The 18,881-nt window shown below is 44.2% G+C and overlaps 4 protein-coding genes, 1 pseudogene and 1 gene segment (V, D, J or C); 1 reads left to right on the forward strand and 5 right to left on the reverse strand.

Moving 5' to 3' along the window:
* LOC123587584 (immunoglobulin lambda-1 light chain-like) overlaps window positions 1–18,881 on the reverse strand; it is an 876,584-nt gene that overhangs the window by 493,642 nt on the left and 364,061 nt on the right. The gene's annotated exons all lie outside the window — the stretch shown is intronic.
* The window catches only part of LOC123587589, a 511,389-nt pseudogene that overhangs the window by 480,198 nt on the left and 12,310 nt on the right, over window positions 1–18,881 (reverse strand).
* LOC123587586 overlaps window positions 1–18,881 on the reverse strand; it is a 1,001,573-nt gene that overhangs the window by 470,384 nt on the left and 512,308 nt on the right.
* The window catches only part of LOC123587588 (immunoglobulin lambda-1 light chain-like), an 824,513-nt gene that overhangs the window by 465,497 nt on the left and 340,135 nt on the right, over window positions 1–18,881 (reverse strand). The gene's annotated exons all lie outside the window — the stretch shown is intronic.
* Window positions 1–18,881, reverse strand: part of LOC123587590 (immunoglobulin lambda-1 light chain-like) — a 577,236-nt gene that overhangs the window by 456,990 nt on the left and 101,365 nt on the right. The window lies entirely within an intron of this gene.
* The window catches only part of ZNF280B (zinc finger protein 280B), a 101,437-nt gene that overhangs the window by 76,271 nt on the left and 6,285 nt on the right, over window positions 1–18,881 (forward strand). Inside the window, exon 4 of one of the 2 annotated variants that reach the window (XR_006707399.1) lies at window positions 7,625–7,831. The exons of the other annotated variant lie outside the window; for it this stretch is intronic. The gene's annotated coding sequence lies outside the window, so the exon portion shown is untranslated. Of the gene's footprint in view, window positions 1–7,624; window positions 7,832–18,881 lie in introns of those variants that run through there. 2 annotated transcript variants of the gene reach the window in all.

An 18,881-nucleotide genomic window follows, 5' to 3' on the forward strand; every position in this document is an offset into this window, starting at 1 on the left:
CTGAGGACCGAACGCCACGTGGCATAGTTTTTTTTTTTTTTTTATATATTTTTTACTTCTTTTTCTCCCATACATGGTAATGCACAAACATGTAGTCTGATTAAGTGGTCTCACGTTACAAGGTTGTGAGGAATGTTGTCACTTATGCATATAGTCAGGTTGCCTTGAGGCTTTTTTTTTCTTTCCTTAGGGAGAGGACCCTACCATACCTCACTTTGCCTGAATGTCTTTGGAATTTCCATGTCTGTGTGGATTCTCTCTATGTGTGCTATTAAATCTGACTTTCTTTTGTTAATTTGTCTCATGTTAATTTGAATCTTAGTCCAGGTAGAAGGATCTTGAAATAGACAGGACATCCTTCTTTTACCACAGTGGTACAGGAGACAAAGCAGGAAGGAAAGGCTGAGGTTTTTCCTTTAAAACTGTTAATTATTGTTAATATATTCCAGACCCTGAGGAATGTGCAGTTGGGCTCTATTCCTTCACCTGTGTGTGTTCCTGGGACACCTGTGCTGTCTCAGGCAATAGCATAATCTGTGTGCCAGTCCTTCCTCCTCAAGGACAGGTCTTACCACAGAGGAATGTCCCCTACAGGAGCCTCCACAGAAGCTTCTCAATAAAGGAGGCTCAGAGGTTTTTGTCTCACTTCCTCCTTATCTGAGTCACTGTGAGTAACAAAAGCTGCTCCCACTGCCATGATCTGTGGCACAGTAATAGCCTCATGCTCAGGCTGCAGCCCAGAGATGAACAGAAGTCTTGCATTGGCTGAGGCATCCTTGGATCCAGAGAAGTGGCTGGGGACCCCAGCATCCTGGTGTTTATTTGAGTCTGAGTGGAAGCTTGGGAGATACCAGGGAGGGCTCCCTGGCTTCTGCCAGAACGAGTTTATGTAGTAGCTGCCAATATTGAAGCCACTGCTCAGGGTGCAGGTGATTCTGGTTGTTCCCGGAGATGCAGAGAGGGAGGACAGCTGGGTCAGCACAGGCTGGGACAGGGAACTTGCAAACACAGACACTCATGGGTGATGGGCTAGGGGCCAGAGTAAAGTTTCTCAGTATCTGAGCCAGAGGGGCTGATGGAGGCTGAGAACTGTAACGTGGTACCTGAAGCCTGTTTATACATGTGCAGTGAGACAGAAGCACAAGGAGAACAGGAGTCCAGGCCATGGTGACACAGCCCCTGGTCCCCACAGTGGGCTGGGCTGCTCCAGGCCTCTTTTTCTTCTCCACCCTCTGCCACAGATGGGGCTGTCCATGCAAATGAGGTCCATCCAGTGACTTCCCAGTCCTTCCGTGAGCCCTGGTGCTGGAGCTCAGCTCACATCAGGCACTGAAGAAGTTGGAGGTGGCTTAACCCTTGGGGAGAGAGCTCTGCAAGGAAGCACGTGTGAGACAACTCAAAGCCTCCAGGCCTGGCTTCTTCTGAGTGAATGGTATTCACTAAGCAGCTGTGTATGGACTGCAGGGCTGTCCCACAGAGCCCCCTGTTGATCTCATGTAGAAAAATAAAAAATGAAAAAAAAAATGTGTAAGAGATAACTCCTATTAAAAGTATGCTTAAGAAGATACAAAATTGGCTCTACCAGAAATACATTGAATGAATATACCAGTTTTAATAGGAAAATGGAAAATGTTCACGTCAAGTAGAAGCATGTGCTCTGAAGAACAACTGAGAACAAGGGAGAGTCCATGACTGTGGAAGTGTTGAAGCCAAAGGACTTTGAACCCCAAAAGTCGAGGAGGTAAAAGACAGTCAAGCCTCCAGGAACCCACTGGGACAACCTAATGGGCCATAGGGCTACTTCAATGAACAAATCAAAGCACACCAGGTGGAGGGTCCAAAACATCACTACAAGTAGGGAGATAAAGTAATCAAAGTCACAACAACAGAGAGCAAGTAACACTCTCCCAAAAACACCTCCTGAAAGGCCAGGCCCTGGACAGTGTATGACCCCTTTTAATATAATAGTGCTTGCAGGTGCAGGGCACATAACAAGCTTTTCAAACACATAAGAGACAGAAAACTAGTCTAAATGATGAAACAGAAGAATTCTCCTCAAAAGAAATTCCAGGAAGAAATGACAGCTAAAGAATTGATCAAAACAAATGTAGACAATATAACTGACCAAGAATTTATAGTAGTAATCATAAGATTAATCGCTTGGCTTGAAACAAGCATAGAAGATAGCACAGAATCTATTGCTGCAGAGATCAAGGAACTGAAAAATAGTAATGATTAATTAAGAATGCTATAAATGAGGTGCAAAATAAAATAGAGGCCATCACAGCAAGGATTGAAGAGGCAGAGGGGAGGATAGGTGAAATAGAAGATAAAATTATGGGAAAAGAGGAAGCTGAGAAAAAGAGAGATAAAAAGATTCTGGATCATGAGGGGAGAATTAGACAACTAAGTGATTCAATGAAATAGAACAATATCTGTATCATAGGCGTTCCAGAAGAAGAGAGAGAAAGGGGCCAAAGGTGTACTTGAACAAATCATAGCTGAGAACTTCCCCAATCTGGAGAAGGAAACAAACATTGAAATCAGGCAGGCACAGAGAACTCCCTTCAGACATAACTTGAATCGATTTTCTGCACAACATGTTATAGTGAAACTGGCAAAATACAAAGATAAAGAGAGAATTCTGAAAAGAGCTAGGGATAAATGGGTCTTAACCTGCAAGGGTAGACACATAAGGGTAGTAGCAGACCTATCTACTGAAACTTGGCAGGACAGAAAGGAGTGGGAGTAAATTTTGAATGTGATGAATAGAAAAATATGTTGCCAAGAATCCTTTATCCAGCAAACCTGTCATTCAGAAGAGAAGGAAAGATAAAGATTTTCCCAAACAAACAAAAACTGAAGGAACTCATCACCAATAAAGCAGCCTTACAAGAGATCCTAAGGGGGACTCTTTGAGTGAAATTTTGCAAGGACCACAAAGAACAAGAGACATTATTACTACATTACTACTGGAGTAGTCATACTTATATCAGACAGACTATGTTTTAAACTAAAGGCTGTAACAAGAGATGAAGAAGTGCATTATATAATAATTATGGGGTCTATCCATCAAGAAGAGCTAACAATTATAAATATCTATGCACCAAATTCGAAAGCACCCAAATATATAAAACAATTAATTGCAAACATAAGCAATCTTATTGGTAAGAATGTGGTATTTGCAGGGGACTTTAATACTCCACTTACAACAATGGACAGATCATCTAGACAGAAAATCAACAAAGAAACAATGGACCTGAATGATACACTGGACCAAATGGACTTGGAAGATATATTTAGAACTTTTCATCCTAACGCAGCAGAATATACATTCTTCTCGAGTGCACATGGAACCTTCTCCAAGATGGATCACATACTGGGTCACAAAACAGCCCTCAATAAATATAAAAGAATTGAGATGCATACTTTCAGATCACAACGCTATGAAAGTTGAAATCAACCACAGGAAAAAGTTTGGAAAACATCCAAATTCTGGAGGTTAAAGAACATCCTACTAAAGAATGAATGGGTCAACCAGGCAATTAAAGAAGAAATTTAGGGGCGCCTGGGTGGCGCAGTCGGTTAAGCGTCCAACTTCAGCCAGGTCACGATCTCGCGGTCTGTGAGTTTGAGCCCCGCGTCGGGCTCTGGGCTGATGGCTCAGAGCCTGGAGCCTGTTTCCGATTCTGTGTCTCCCTCTCTCTCTGCCCCTCCCCCGTTCATGCTCTGTCTCTCTCTGTCCCAAAAATAAATAAACGTTGAAAAAAAAATTTTTTTTTTAAAAAAAAGAAGAAATTTAAAAATATATGGAAACAAATGAAAATGAAAACATGATGGTCCAAACCCTTTGGAATGCAGCAAAGGCAGTCCTAAGAGGAAAATACATTGCAACCCAGGCCTATCTCAAGAAAAGAAAATACAAAATCTAACAGCACACCTAAAAGAACAAGAAGCAAAACAACAAAGAAACCCCAAGGCCAGCAGAAGAAGACAAATAATGAAGATCAGAGCAGAAATAAACAATATAGAATCCAAAAAAACCCAGAACAGATCAATGAAACTAAGAGTTGGTTTTTTGAAAAAATAAACAAAATTGATAAACCTCTAGCCAGGATTCTCAAAAAGAAAAGAGAGAGGACCCAAATAGATAAAAGCACAAATGAAAATGGATTTATTACAACTAATCCCTCAGAAATACAAGCAATTATCAGAATACTATGAAAAATTATATGCCAACACAGGACAACCTGGAAGGAATAGACAAATTTCTAAACACCCACACACTACCAAAACTCAAACAGGAAGAAATAGAAAATTTGAACAGACCCATAAGTAGTGAAGAAATTGAATCAGTTATCAAAAATCTCCTAACAAATAAGAGTCCTGGACCAGATGGCTTCCTTGGGGAATTCTACCAGACATTTAAAGCAGAGTTAATACCTATCCTTTGCAAGCTGTTCCAAAAAATAGAAATGGAAGGAAAACTTCTGGATTCATTCTATGAAGCCAGCATTACTTTGGTTCTCAAACCAGACAGAGACCCCACAAAAAAGGAGAACTACAGGCCAATATCCCTGATGAACATCGATGCAAAAATTCTCAACAACATAATAGCGAATCGAATTCAACAGCATATAAAAATAATTATTCACCATGATCAAGTGGGATTCATTTCTGGGCTACAGGTCTTGTTCAATATTCACAAAGCAATCAATGTGATACATCACATTAATAAAAGAAAGGATAAGAACCATATGATCCTATCAATAGATGCAGAAAAAGCATTTGACAAAATACAGCATCCTTTCTTAATAAAAACCCTCAAGAAAGTCGGGATAAAAAGAACATACCTAAACATCGTAAAAGCCATGTATGAAAAGTCCACAGCTAATATCATCTTCAATGGGGAAAAACTGAGAGCTTTCCCCTGAGATCAGGAACACGACAGAGGTGTCCACTCTCACCACTGTTGTTTAGCATAGTGTTGGAAGTCCTAGCATCAGCAATCAGACAACAAAATGAAATAAAATCATCCAAATTGTCAAAGAAGTCAAACTTTCACTTTTTGCAGATGACAAAATAATCTACATGGAAAACCTGAAAGACTTCACCAAAAGACTGCTAGAACTGATACATGAATTCAGCAAAGTCACAGGATACAAAATTAATGTATAGAAATTTTTATACACCAACAAAGAAGCAACATAAAGAGAAATAAAGAAATCGATCCCATTTACAATTGCACCAAGAACCACAAAATACCTAGGAATAAACCTAACCAAAGATGTAAAAGATCTGTGTGCTGAAAACTATAGAAAGTTTATGAAGGAAATTGAAGAAGATATAAAGAAATGGAAAAACATTCCGTGCTCATGGATTGGAAGAATAAATATTGTTAAAATGTCAATACTACCCAAAGCTATCTACACATTGAATGCAATCTCAATCAAAGTTGCACCAGTATTCTCGATGCTAGAACAAGCAATCCTAAAATTTGTATGGAACCACAAAAGGCACTGAATAGCCAAAGTAATTTTGAAGAAGAAGACCAAAGGGGGAGGCATCACAATCCCAGACTTTAGCCTCTACTACAAAGCTGTAATCATCAAGACAGCATGGTATTGGCACAAAAAACAGACACATAGACCAATGGAATAGAATAGAAACCCCAGAATTAGACCCACAAAAGTATGGCCAACTGATCTTTGACAAAGCAGGAAAGAATATCCAATGGAAAAAAGACAGTCTCTTTAACAAATGGTACTGGGAGAACTAGACAGCAACATGCAGAAGGAAGAAACTGGACCACTTTCTTACACCATTCACAAAAACAAACTCAAAATGGATAAAGGACCTGAATGTGAGACAGGAAACCATCAAAACCCTAAAGGAGAAAGCAGGAAAAAAACTCTCTGACCTCAGCCGCAGCAATTTCTTACTTGACACATCCCCAAAGGCAATGGAATTAAAAGCAAAAATGAACTATTGGGACCTTATCAAGAAAAAACCCTTCTGCACAACAAAGGAAACAATCAACAAAACTAAAAGGCAACCAACAGAATGGGAAAAGATATTTGCAAATGACATATTGAATAAAAGGCTAGTATCCAAAATCTATAAAGAGCCCACCAAACTCTACACCCGAAAAACAAATAACCCAGTGAAGAAATGGGCACAAAACATGAATAGATACTTCTCTAAAGAAGACATCCAGGTGGCCAACAGGCACATGGAAAGATGCTCAATGTCGCTCCTCATCAGGGAAATGCAAATCAAAACCACACTGAGATACTACCTCACGCCAGTCAGAGTGGCTAAAATGAACCAACCAGGAGACTAGATGCTGGGGAGGATGTGGAGAAACGGGAACCCTCTTGCACTGTTGGTGGGAATGCAAACTGGTGCAGCCACTCTGGAAAACAGTGTGGAGGTTCCTCAAAAAATTAAAAATAGATCTACCCTATGACCCAGCAATAGCACTGCTAGGAATTTACCCAAGGGATACAGGAGTGCTGATGCTTAGGGGTACTTGTACCCCAATGTTTATAGCAGCACTTTCAACAATAGCCAAATCATGGAAAGAGCCTAAATGTTCATCAACTGATGAATGGATAAAGAAATTGTGGTTTATATACACAATGGAATACTACGTGACAATGAGAAACAATGAAAAATGGCCTTTTGTAGCCATATGGATGGAACTTGAGAGTGTTATGCTAATAGAAATAAGTCATGCAGACAAAGACAGATACCATATGTTTTTATTCTTAGGTGGATCCTGAGAAACTTAACAGAAGACCATGGGGGAGGGGAAGAAAAAAAAAAGAGGTTAGAGAGGGAGGGAGGCAAACCATAAGAGACTCTAAAAACAGAACAAACTGAGGGTTGATGGGGGTGGGAGGGAAGAGAGGGTGGGTAATGGGTTGAGGAGGGCACCTGTTGTGATGGACACTGGGTTTGTATGGAAACCAATTTGACAATAAATTTAATATTTAAAATAAATAAATAAAATAATATTTGACATGTCAAAAAAAAAAAAGTCATTTGAGGCTGAAATCTTTAAGGGCAGATGACTTTTCTAGGTGCTCCTGGCTGGTTCAGTTGCTTAAGTGTCCCACTTTAGCTCAGGTGTCACTCACGATTCATGACTTTGAGCCCCACATCAGGTTCTGTGCTGACAGCTCAGAGCCTGGAACCGGCTTCAGATTCTTTGTCTCCCCCTCTCTGCCACTCCCTTGTTCATGCTCTCCCTCTCTCTCTGTCTCTCTCTCAAAAAATAAACATTAAAAAATTCTTTAAAAAATGAATAACTTCTCCTACATCCTAGAGTGGTTCCTAGGATGTAAACTCTTCTTTAACGACCCTGTGTTTTTCCACATTACTGTGGCGACAGACAGGAGATGATGGTATAGGTTCATGAAGTGATTAGTGGAAAGGGGAGGCGGGATCAGGGGAAGAGTGGAATTTGGGAAAAGAAATGACCCTAGTCCTGGAGATATAACATGACATTAATGAATAGAGAAAGACCATTCAGGAGGAGCACTGACAAAGAGAGTTCCAAGTGTGGGAAAACCAGGAGAGTTCATTTCTGACTCTTAGTAGTAAGCTTTGTGTCTTTCAGAGGCAGAGTCACAGTGGAATTGGAATCAGGCAGACTGTGATCTGGCTCCCTGTGACCAGGACCCTGTGAGGTGGGGACACTCAGCAATGACACAGAGGTGACTGAGGGAGCCTGAGAGCAGGAGCAGCCCCATATGGACTGTGTGGAAAAAAAGGAGTGGTTCCAGTACTGGCCCCTGAGTCTGTTCCTCACCCGACAGAGTGAGAGCAAAAGAAAGGTCTCAGGTGCGTGGTGGTCTAGAAATGGTCACCATTAGGGTTTCTGGAAAACTTTGTACCTTCTAACAACCTCTGGGAATAGGAGGCCATCATAGTAGGAATATGTTTTCTGCTCTATTTCTCATGGGACTGTTTGCATTGCGTTGCATACTCGTGCCACTGAGGGTGTGTTGGGCTGGAGTTGATCTGATGCAGGGGCATCAGAATGGTCTGGGGGCTGAGCTGTACTTTTATGAGACATAAAGACCCTGGCCTGTGTCCCCTGTGCAGATTGTCCATAGTCCATGCTCCGACCTGAATAACATGGAGGATGGAAGGAAGATGGTACAGGTGGCTGGGACTTCTTTCATGAAGCTTCCATCATTTTCTTCTACCTGGACCCCAACTCTCCCAACTACACGGTTAGTCAGTGAGTCCAGGTCCCACCAGACAGTCACTGTGTTACCCAAAGCAATAGGTGTCCCTTCCCCGGTTGCCATGATGCTGGCAGGGCAGAGGGTGGGGTGGTTTGATCCAGTCATCCTGAAAACTGGGGTTTCTTACCAGTGGGTCAGTAAGGGCCGGTCTCTGTCATCCAGACGTTATGTTGTGTGGACATTACCTGGGACTGCAGACACATTTTCCCCATGTGGGAAGTCAGTGTGAGACACAGTACATTTGGCTTATGTGTCCTCTTTCTTCCCCAAGACGGTGTCAGCTCTGTGAGCATGGGGACCTTCCCTGTTATTTCTGTACTGTGATCTGAGCCCCGAGCCCACATAGGTCATGTAGTGAGGGTTCTCTCAATGCCACACATGTAGAGCATGTGGATGGTTGACTCAGGATACTGAGTCAGACACAGCTATACTCTGTGTCACTGGTTCTGTCCTGGTGCTTTGATATGGACTGAACTGTATCCCTGTAGATTCCTATATGGAAACCCACACTGTGACTTCATAGACTTTATAGAAGAGGTACACAGCATGGGTGAGCACACGTAGAAATGCCATGTGAGGACCCAGGACGAATGTAACCATTTGCAAGACAAGGAGAGAGACCTCAGGGGACATCAAACCTGCCCCCACCTTGAACTTGGACATTTAGCCTCCAAAACTGTGAGAAAATAAATATCTTTTGATTTGCTCACCCAGTGGGTGGTACTATGTTACGGCAGCCCCAGCAGGCAGGCACAATCCTCAAGGACTCTGTCCCCAGGGCAACCGGCCCCAGCATCCAGGAATTTCTGCTCAGTTCACATCAAACAGAAAATGTGCTCCTACAGAGACAGGGTTTGGTGCCTGAATTGAGAGGACAAGGACACATACTCAAGAGAAAGTTCACTGGTTTGGGTTTCAGACCTCCGTTTTAGGGAAGCAGCTGTGTTGGCAGAAGGTGGGAGCTGCACAAGGAAAGTGCATCAGTGTGGGGACAGCAGGTTTTTGTCTCACTTCCCCACGGGCCTGGAGCTCTGTGTGAGCTCTCAGACTATCATCCCATGCTGAGCAGTAATAATCAGCCTCGTCCTCAGCCTGGAGCCCAGTGATGGTCAGGGTGCCTGTGCTGCCAGACTTGGAGCCAGAGAATCGTTCAGGAACCCCCGAGGGTCTGCTATTATCCAAATAGATTATGGTTTTGGGGGTTGTGCCTGGGAGTTGTTGGTACCAGTTCACATAATTGCTACCGATGTTGGAACTGCTTCCAGTGCAGGAGATGGTGACCCTCTGGCCCAAGGAGCCTGACACCGAGGATGGCTGAGTCAGTACAGACTGGGCCCAGGACCCTGGAAAATGGAGAGACACAGACAGGGTGAAGCTGGGGTCTGGACACAAGAGGGTGGAAGCAGGGCCCACGTGTCCTCCCAGAGCCCCTTCCCCTGTCCCCACATCCAATCACCTGTGCAGTGAGCGAGGAGGGTGAGAAGGACCAGAGACCAAGCCATGGTGGAGACCATCACCGATCCTGTCTTCTGTGCCCCACAGCTGAGCAGACCTCCCCTAATCTGTCCCTTTTTCATCCACTGAGAGAGGGTGGGCCTGTCCATGCAAATGATACCCCAGCTCTCTGACCCCTCACTGGACCTGAGTCAGGTGCCTCTGCTCATGGATGTCAGGGGGTGGGCAGAGGAATGGCTGTGTGGGGCCAGGCTGTGCAGAAGTCACAGTTATGAGTCTCAGCAGAGGGCACAGGCAGTGCAGGTGGCAGGTCTCAGGTCTCATCACCCCTGAACCCTCAGAAATGGGCCCTGTGAGCCCTCTTGTGTCCAGACTCAGAAACATCATTGTGCAAAATGGTAACCAGAGCCCATAAAAGGAGCACCTGCCCCCCATTGCTTTGTCCACTGCCCCTTTACTAGGACCAGGCCAGGTATCCTTCTGGGTAGCCTCCCATATCCTCAAACCAGACTTTCTGCTCTTCTCAGACTCCTCCAGAAAAGCCAGGCCATGATTCCCTGTATGTTTCATGGGTCAGGACTGAGGTGGTATTTCTAAAAATGCCACTTAGATCAGAATCATGTCCGGAGCTGTGACGAGTACCAAAGGACATGTGGCCCCTTCTGTGTAGGATTCTGTGTTCTTTCCTATTATGTGCTTCCTCACTGCTTTCCAGATCTCTCCTGCTCTGAGGTTCCCACAGCCTGAACAGAAGCTCTCCTTCTGTCCTCGGTGCTGTGGGAAGGAACAACTGTGTGTATTCCTAAGGTCACTGGGCAATAAAAATCTTTGTCATCTGTCACTATGTCTGCTTATTTGAGATGACAGTTCTCCACACACTGTGGTTAGTGATTCCCTCCCAGGATCTGTCCCCCCAGAACACAGATACGAGTCTGCAGGGGTCCTGTGTGTGGCACTGAACACAGAGCCCAAAGGGCAAACCTGCAGGAAGTTCCAAGAGGGAAGGAGTGACCGCAGCAGGTGCTCTGACAGGGTTCCAGTGACACGGTTTATGTGTTAGTCACCACTTAGCCAAGTGTGCACTTTAGAAATGGGCAGAAAAACATGAACAGACACTTCTCTAACGAAGACATCCAGAAGGCTGACAGGCACATGGAAAGATGCTTAACATCACTCCTCATCAGGGAAATACAAATCAAAACCACACTGAGATACCACCTCACACCAGTCAGAGTGGCTGAAATGAACCAATCAGGAGACTATAGATGCTGGAGAGGATGTGGAGACATGGGAACCGTCTTGCACTGAGGGTTGCAAACTGGTGCAGCCACTCTGGAAAACAGTGTGGAGGTTCCTCAAAAAATTAAAAATAGATCGACCCTATGACCCTGCAATAGCACTGCTAGGAATTTACCCAAGGGATACAGGAGTGCTGATGCTTAGGATCCCTTGTACCCCAATGTTTATAGCAGTGCTTTCAACAATAGCCAAATTATGGAAAGAGCCTAAATGTCCACCAACTGCTGAATGGATAAAGAAGATGTGGTTTATATATACAGTGGAATACTACTTGGCAACGAGAAAGAATGAAATCTGGCCATTTGCAGCAATGTGGATGGAACTGGAGGGCATTATGTAAAGTGAAATAAATCAGTTAGAGAAAGACAGATATCATATGTTTTCACTCTTATGTGGATCCTGAGAAACTTAACAGAAGACCATGAGGGAGGAGAAGAAAAAAAAAGTTCGAGAGGGAGAGAGCCAAACCATAAGAGTCTCTGAAAAACTGAGAATAAACTGAGGGTTGATGGGGGGGTGAGAGGGAGGGGAGGGTGGGTGATGGGCATTGAGAAGGGCACCTGCTGGGATGAACACTGGGTGTTGTATGGAAACCAATTTGACAGTAAATTTCATATTAAAAAAATACAACAAAATAATTTTAAAAACTAAATGGGTGTATGCTTCTGTATAAAAAATTTCTCTCAGTGACATTGATTGAATCTCAATGAGAATGTTCTTATGAAAATGCAGATACAATCACTAGGATACTTTTCACAGATCTGTATTTACTACAGAGAAAAAGAGATAGAAATTGTGGGAACAATGTACAAGGGAGGCTTTCTCTTGGAGGTTGAATAGGAGTCGATAAAGTTTTTCAAAAATCATGTTTTCTTTGTCATTAGTATAGCATGGTGGAATTTTTCTGCAGGTAGGAGAGCCCGACATGATGTCCAGTGAAATCCCATGAGGGACCTATTTCTATGAACTCCAGAACCATCTCTGTGATGCAATTACCAAGCACTGAGGGAGCTTCCAGGAAAGAACAATTTGGGGTCAGACTTGTCTCTGGGGTGAACACAGCTCTACCTCTCTTCTTTGTGTCCAGCATATTCAGGATAGAAAAAAAGCTCATTCAGACATCCATGAGTAGAGGAATGAATTTCTATTATCTGAGGCCAACTGGGCTGAAAACTTTCTGTCAAGGATTCCATATGTGACTAGTGGAGAGATGGCAATAAGGGGAACTGTGTCCGTGAGGTCACTGTCACTGTGGCCCTTGGTTGGGACCGAAGAATTTTCAGGAGAGATCCAGAAGGTGCAGGTGTCGCTGGGAAGACTGAAGCAGTGACCCCCGCATGTCCTCATGTACCTTGAGCTCCGTGGGAGCATCAGTGAAGCTGCTGTCCCAGAATCAATGAACTGACAAGCCTTGGGGACTGGCTGGATCCCAGAGATTGTCAGGGACTGAGCTACCCATGGGACCGAGAGTCTCCTTGGGATTCTGAAGCATCAACCTTGTCCCAGGAGAGCAGGTGTTCAGAGCATGTGCTGGTTGCCCTTGTGACAGGACCCCAGTCACACTGGATGTTGCTGGTGTTTCTGATGATGGGGATTCTGCCTCCTGGGATTCTGACCCTGGTGGTACTGTTTGAGTACATGTTGACTATGATTTCTGGAGAGAAAGAGAAGCTGGGAAACTGAAGAATCTAGGACACTATACACTCAGAGGAGAGATGTGTGTGTGTGTGTGTGTGTGTGTGCATCTGCGTGTGTGTCTGTGTAAGACAGACAGAGAAAGAGAGAGAGAGAGAAGAGAGAGAGAGAGAATATGCTCCATGTATCCTCAGGAAGTCTTTTCTTCAGAGGCCAACTATGTAGACAAGTGTACCCCTGTCCTTCTAATGTCCTCTCTCCGTTCCCTGAGTGTTGTTCTTCATGCAAATCCATTGCTGGGGCTGGCTCTTTAAAGAGCCTCCTGTATTCTGGAGCTTGGAGCTAAAGAAGGCTAGTGTCTTGAAGGTCACTTCCCTTGCACAAGGATGGAATGTACACAAGGAAGAGGAATTTGGTGCAGATTAGTTCTGATAGGAATTCCATTGAATCATGAATTTGGATCTTGGGGATGGGTCTTCAGTCCATTTTCACCCCAACAGATACACATCCCACATCTGTGGGTTCAGGTCTCAGGAAGCACAAGACAGGGGTGACAACACAGTCCCTTCCTCCTGCCCTTCACAGCACAGCCACCCCCCACTATGCCCCCAACGTCCCTGGATGCCTCCTTGGCGGTGACCATGAAAGAATGCCTTTTTTATTTCGGAAAAACGCTAATACGTGAGACCTCAATGATTGGAACAAAAGTGTGTGGCTGCGTTAGTCTCCTGATGGCCTCGGAAACAAATATTCTCAAAAACAGGAAAAGTTGTCATGTCTGGAACTATGTAGCCAATCCTTCCTTTGTTGGCTAGGTCAACAGTTACCTTTTGTGGAACCTCAGTAAGTTTGAAGGGGGAAAAGTCATTGTACTAATGGCATTTGTGGGCAAATACTCAAAGGCTGAATGAACCTTCATTTGTCACAAACACAATAATATTGTTTTCATATTACAGAGATTTACTGAGGCTGGTGGGCATGGAAACTATAAGCAGAGATGAGAGCGAAAATCAGATGATGAGGAGATTTCCTTTCAGTCCAATTTCTGCGACTTCTCCTCCCTAGAGATGAACCCTAGAGAGAGGAAATTACTGTAAGCTTTTACTTCTCTCTGAAATCCTAACATAGAGATGGGGTTCAGACCTGAAGCACCATAGGGAGAGACTGAAGGCCTGAGGGAGGCAGGAGCAGAGGGGAGAAAGGAACCTGTGTTGGGAGGGGGAAGGGTGAGGTGAGTCTGAAGACGTTGTGACTCATTTTTGTCAGATGGGTGAAAGAGAAAATTGTGTCTATGACCAAGGTGCTTATTAACATATCGAGTATGGATGTGTCGTCAGTAACACAAGAGTCACAGTTTCTGGCCTGAGATTTGTGGATGAACATGACTGTCTAGTTCACCTTCCAGTTGAGACAATCGAACTGTGTGATCTTAGGAACTATATAGAAGTCTCTGCGCCCTGGATCCTGACACAGAGTTTCTGAAATTCTTGTCATTTCCTAAGTGACAAGAGCACTAGAAGCATCTTAGTTCTAATGACATGACTCTGGGTGGGCTTCTGGATGGCTCCTGGATTGGGCTGGTCCCCAGAAAGACCAAGCCTTGATCAGAGCCTGCAATTATTCACCCCCTCATACTTGAGACAGGGAGGGAAGACTGACAGTGCAGTTAATGTCCAATCACGTCTACCCAATTCCTCAATAAAATCCCAAAGTAAAGTGTTTGAAGAGTTTCCGGTTTGGTGAACACATCCATTCCCAGAACAGATGCACCTCAACTCCACAGGGACTGAAGCTCTGGTGCTCAAGATGCTCCCAGACCTAGCACTAAGTGTCTCTTCATTATTTGTTTACTTGACCCCTTCATCATATCTTTAATGAGCTGACAAAAGGAGTCAGTGTCTCCCGCGGTTCTGTGAGTTGATCTGGCAAATTAATGGAACTCGAGGAGGGAGTCGTGGAAACCTTTGACGTGTAGCCACGTTGGACAGAGGGTACAGGCCATCTACCAGTTGTTGTTGGCATCAAAATGGGGAGCAGCCTCCTGGTGCTGAGCCCTTCACCTGTGGATCTGACACTATCTCCCCGCAGAGAAACTAAGCGTTAAATTCAGTTAAACTGTAGTACACTCACTGTGTGTCCCAAAGAATTTCTAGATGTGGGAAAACAGATACAAAACATATAACTGATGAACATGAGTGTGTGAAGTGAATATTCTGCGAGTAGTAAAGGAGATATGACTAGAGGGAGAGCCAGAGATTTTGGTCGTAAAATAGTTGTTCTTGCTAAGTTTCTCCAGACCCAGGGGCATGTGCAGTTGGGCTCCATTCCCTGATTCACGTGGGCTCCTGGGACACGTGTGCTGTCTCAGGCAAGAGAATCATCTGTGTGTCAGTCCTTCCTCCTCAAGGACAGCTCTCACCATAGAGGTGTCTCCCCTACTGGAGCCTCCACAGAAGCTTCCCAATAATAGAGCCTCAGACACAAAGTCTGTGGACCCAGGGGTTTTTGACTCACTTTCTCCATATCTGAGTCACTGTGAGTAGCCAAAGCTTCTCCCAGTGCCATGAGCTGTAGCACAGGAAGAGTCAGCCTCGTCCTCAGGCTACGGCCCAGAGAGGAGCAGAAGCCCTGCATTGGCCGAGGCATCTTTGGACACAGAGAAGCACCTGGAAACACCAGGGCCCTGGTGCTTATCTGAGTCTGAGTAGAATCTCAGTAGATACCTGGGAAAGGTCCCTAGTTTCTGCTGGTACCAGTATATATGGTAGCTGCCAACACTGTAGCCACTGCTCAGGGTGCAGGTGAGTCTGGCTGTTGTTCCCAGAGATGCAGAGAGGGAGGGTGGCTGAGTGAGCACAGGCTGGGACAGGGAACCGGCAAACACAGACACCCTTTGCGGATTTGGCTAGAAATGGAAACCAAAATTCAGGATTCTGAGCAGAGGGAGGGTGTTGTGGGGAGCACCCCGTGTCCATAAGGCCTGTCCCTACCTGTGCAGTGAAGGAGGAGTAGGAGGAGGAGCAGCACCCAGGCCATGGTGACAGAACCCTGGTCCCCACACTGGGCTGGGCCACCCCAGGCCTCCTTTTCTCCTCCACCCTCTGCCACAGGAGGGGCTGTGCATGCAAATGAGGTCCATCCAGTGACTGCCCAGCCCCACCCTGAGCCCTGGTGCTGGAGCTCAGCTCACACCACACACTGGGGAAGATGGGGGTGGAACTCCTGCCCAGGGAGCCCTGGGAGGTAGCACCTGCTGTGACACCACAAAGCCTCCAGGTCTGGTCTCCTTTGAGTGATTGGTCCTCACTGACCTGCTGTGTAGGGACCACAGGGCTGTCCCACAGCGCATCCTGTTAATCTCACATGGAAAAAGGAAAAATGAAGAAAAAAACCTTGTAAGTGGTACATCTTAGTAAGAATACATTAAATACGTAATTTCTTAGAAGTTACAAAATTGGCTGTCCTAGAAATACATTGAGTGAATAGACCAATTCCAATAAAAACATGGAAAATGTTATTATAGAAGCACTCCACAGAAATACATTAGGTACAGATGTTTTCACAAGGGACATCTAACAAAACTTCAGAATTTAGATGATTCCAATTTATTTGCTTCATAATTTTTCATAATATAACATGGTATTGAATATTTCTTACTTCTTTTAAAAACGTTATAAAACTCATAAATACACTTTCAAAATACCTTTCACAAAAAGGAAAAGAATAGAACAGTATCATGAAATATTGATAGAAATATTGGGTATAAAATATTGACAAGGAGACCTCAATACCATATTTACAAATTGATAGTATCATTAAGTGTGATTGATTCCAATGATACAAATTGGGTTACATAATAAGAAAGAGTTTTATATTACACACCATATTATTACATCAAGAGATATGACCATATTGCCCCAATTGGTCTCAAAAGGGCCTTTCACTAGATTTAACACCATATCCTAATAAAACCCACATAAAAATACAAACAGATACATGTATATAATATGGTAAAACACACACTCTCGCACACACAGATGATGTAATCCTGAGGCCCACATCTGGGTTCCTGCAGTAGTGAGGAGACGATTTCCACAAAGATCAAGAGCAGGTAAAGGAGATCTTCACTTCTTTTATTTTCAAATTATTCCTCAATAGCTAGAAAATGTAATTAAAAAGCCAAAATCAATGGTTATTACTTAGCATTGATGGCAAAGGACAAGTGGTCATTCTTGAATATCCAGATGGACATCATGGCCTTAGGTAGGCCTGTGTTGCTTTGGCCGTGACGGCAGAGATCTCCTCAGTGAGGACTAGTCGCTGACTCTGACTAGTGCTGGTGAAGCTAAGTAACAGAGACAAGATGGGTGGAACAAGGGCAGCAGAGAGAGGTCTTGTCCCACTTGACTGGGTGAAGAGCCCTGTGCAAGGTGTGGGGCAGTGACCCCGGATCTCCCGGATCAGGGTGGGGGGATCTCCCACTTGTCCTGGGTAAGGCCTGCCTTCACCTGTGCAGAGAGTGGGGAGGGTGAGTAGTAGAGGAGCCCAGGTCATGGTAGATACCCAGCTCTATTGTGCTGACTGAGCTCCCCATAGTATATTTATAGCTCCAGAAACTTCCATGGGGGTGGACAGGCTGCACTCAAGTGAACCCTTTCTGTCTGTCTGTCCAGCTTCCATGCCCGGGGCTTTCACAAGTGGGAGCACACAGAGCAGGCGTTAATGAACTAATACAGCGATAGAGGTGGTCTGGGTGGTGATAATTCCCAGGTCCTGGCAGGTCAGCATCATCTAGTGAGCACACTGATGCCTGAAACCCTGGAGGCCCTGTGTGGTGTCCCTGCTGGCAGGGGACAAACAGGATTGTCCCAGCCTTTCTCACATACCCTCAAACACCAAACCATTCCCCCCAAAATAAATTTTCCAGTGAAGAAATGGGCAAAAGACATGAATAGACACTTTTCCAAAGAAGACATCCGATGGTTAAAGACACATGAAAAAAGTTTCTACATCACCCATCATCAAAGAAATACAAATTGAAACCACAATGAGATAGCATCTCATGCCAGTCAGAAGGGCTAACATTAACAACTCAGGCAAAAACAGATATTGGCAAGGATGTGGAGAAAAAGGATCTCACTTGCACTGCTGGTGGGAATGCAAACTGGTGCAGTCACTCTCAAAAACAGTATGGCGGTTCCTCAAAAAACTAAAAATGGAACTACCCATGGATGATGGGCATTGAGGAGGGCACTTGTTGGGATGAGCACTGGGTGTTGTATGCAAACCAATTTGACAATAAGTTATATTTTTTTAAAAAGTGAGAAAAAAGGAAAAAAAAGTACTACCCTACAACCCAGAAATTGCACTACTAGGTATTTGTCCAAGGGATACAAGTGTGCTGTTTCAAAGGGGCACAGGCACCCCAATGTTTCTGGCAGCACTATCAACAATAGCCAAAGTATGGAAAGAGTCCAAATGTTCATCGACAGATGAATGGAAAAAGAAGATGTGGTATATATATACAATGGAGAAGTACTCGGCAATCAAAAGAATGAAATCTTGCCATTTGCAACTACGGGGATGGAACTGGAGGATATTATGCTAAGTGAAATTGGCCAGTCAGAGAAAGAAACATCCTATGACTTCACTCATATCAGCAACTTAAGATACAAACCAGATGAACATAAGGGAAGGGTAGCAAAAATAATATAAAAACAAAGAGGGAGACAAAACATAAGAGACTCTTACATATAGAGAACAAACTGAGGGTTGCTGGCGGGGTTGTGGGGGAGGTGTGGGCTAAATGGGTAAGAGGCATTAAGGAAGACACTTGTTGGGATGAGCACTGGGTGTTATACATAGGGGATGAATCACTGGAATCCACTCCTGAAATTATTATTGGACTATATGCTAACTAAATTAGATGCAAATAGACGAATAAAGAAATAAATAATATACTAACACAATACACAAAATACAGTAACGGCCCTCAGAGATCATAGTTTCATTTGTCTACAACCTCGTTCCACATTCACAGACAGAAAATGTATACTGTGACAACACAGAGTCTCCCACACACAGAGAACTCAGTCCCACACCCAGAAAATAAAATGAGATGGGGGTGGGGAGGACATTTCTACAAGATGAAAAGGCTAACGTGACCTAAACGCCATGTTATTCAACATCTTTCTGTAAGTAGTAGGCAATGCAAGTGAATAAGAAAATCACTGG

The sequence above is a fragment of the Leopardus geoffroyi genome, chromosome D3, assembly GCF_018350155.1.
Source record: "Leopardus geoffroyi isolate Oge1 chromosome D3, O.geoffroyi_Oge1_pat1.0, whole genome shotgun sequence".
NCBI lineage: Eukaryota > Metazoa > Chordata > Mammalia > Carnivora > Felidae > Leopardus > Leopardus geoffroyi.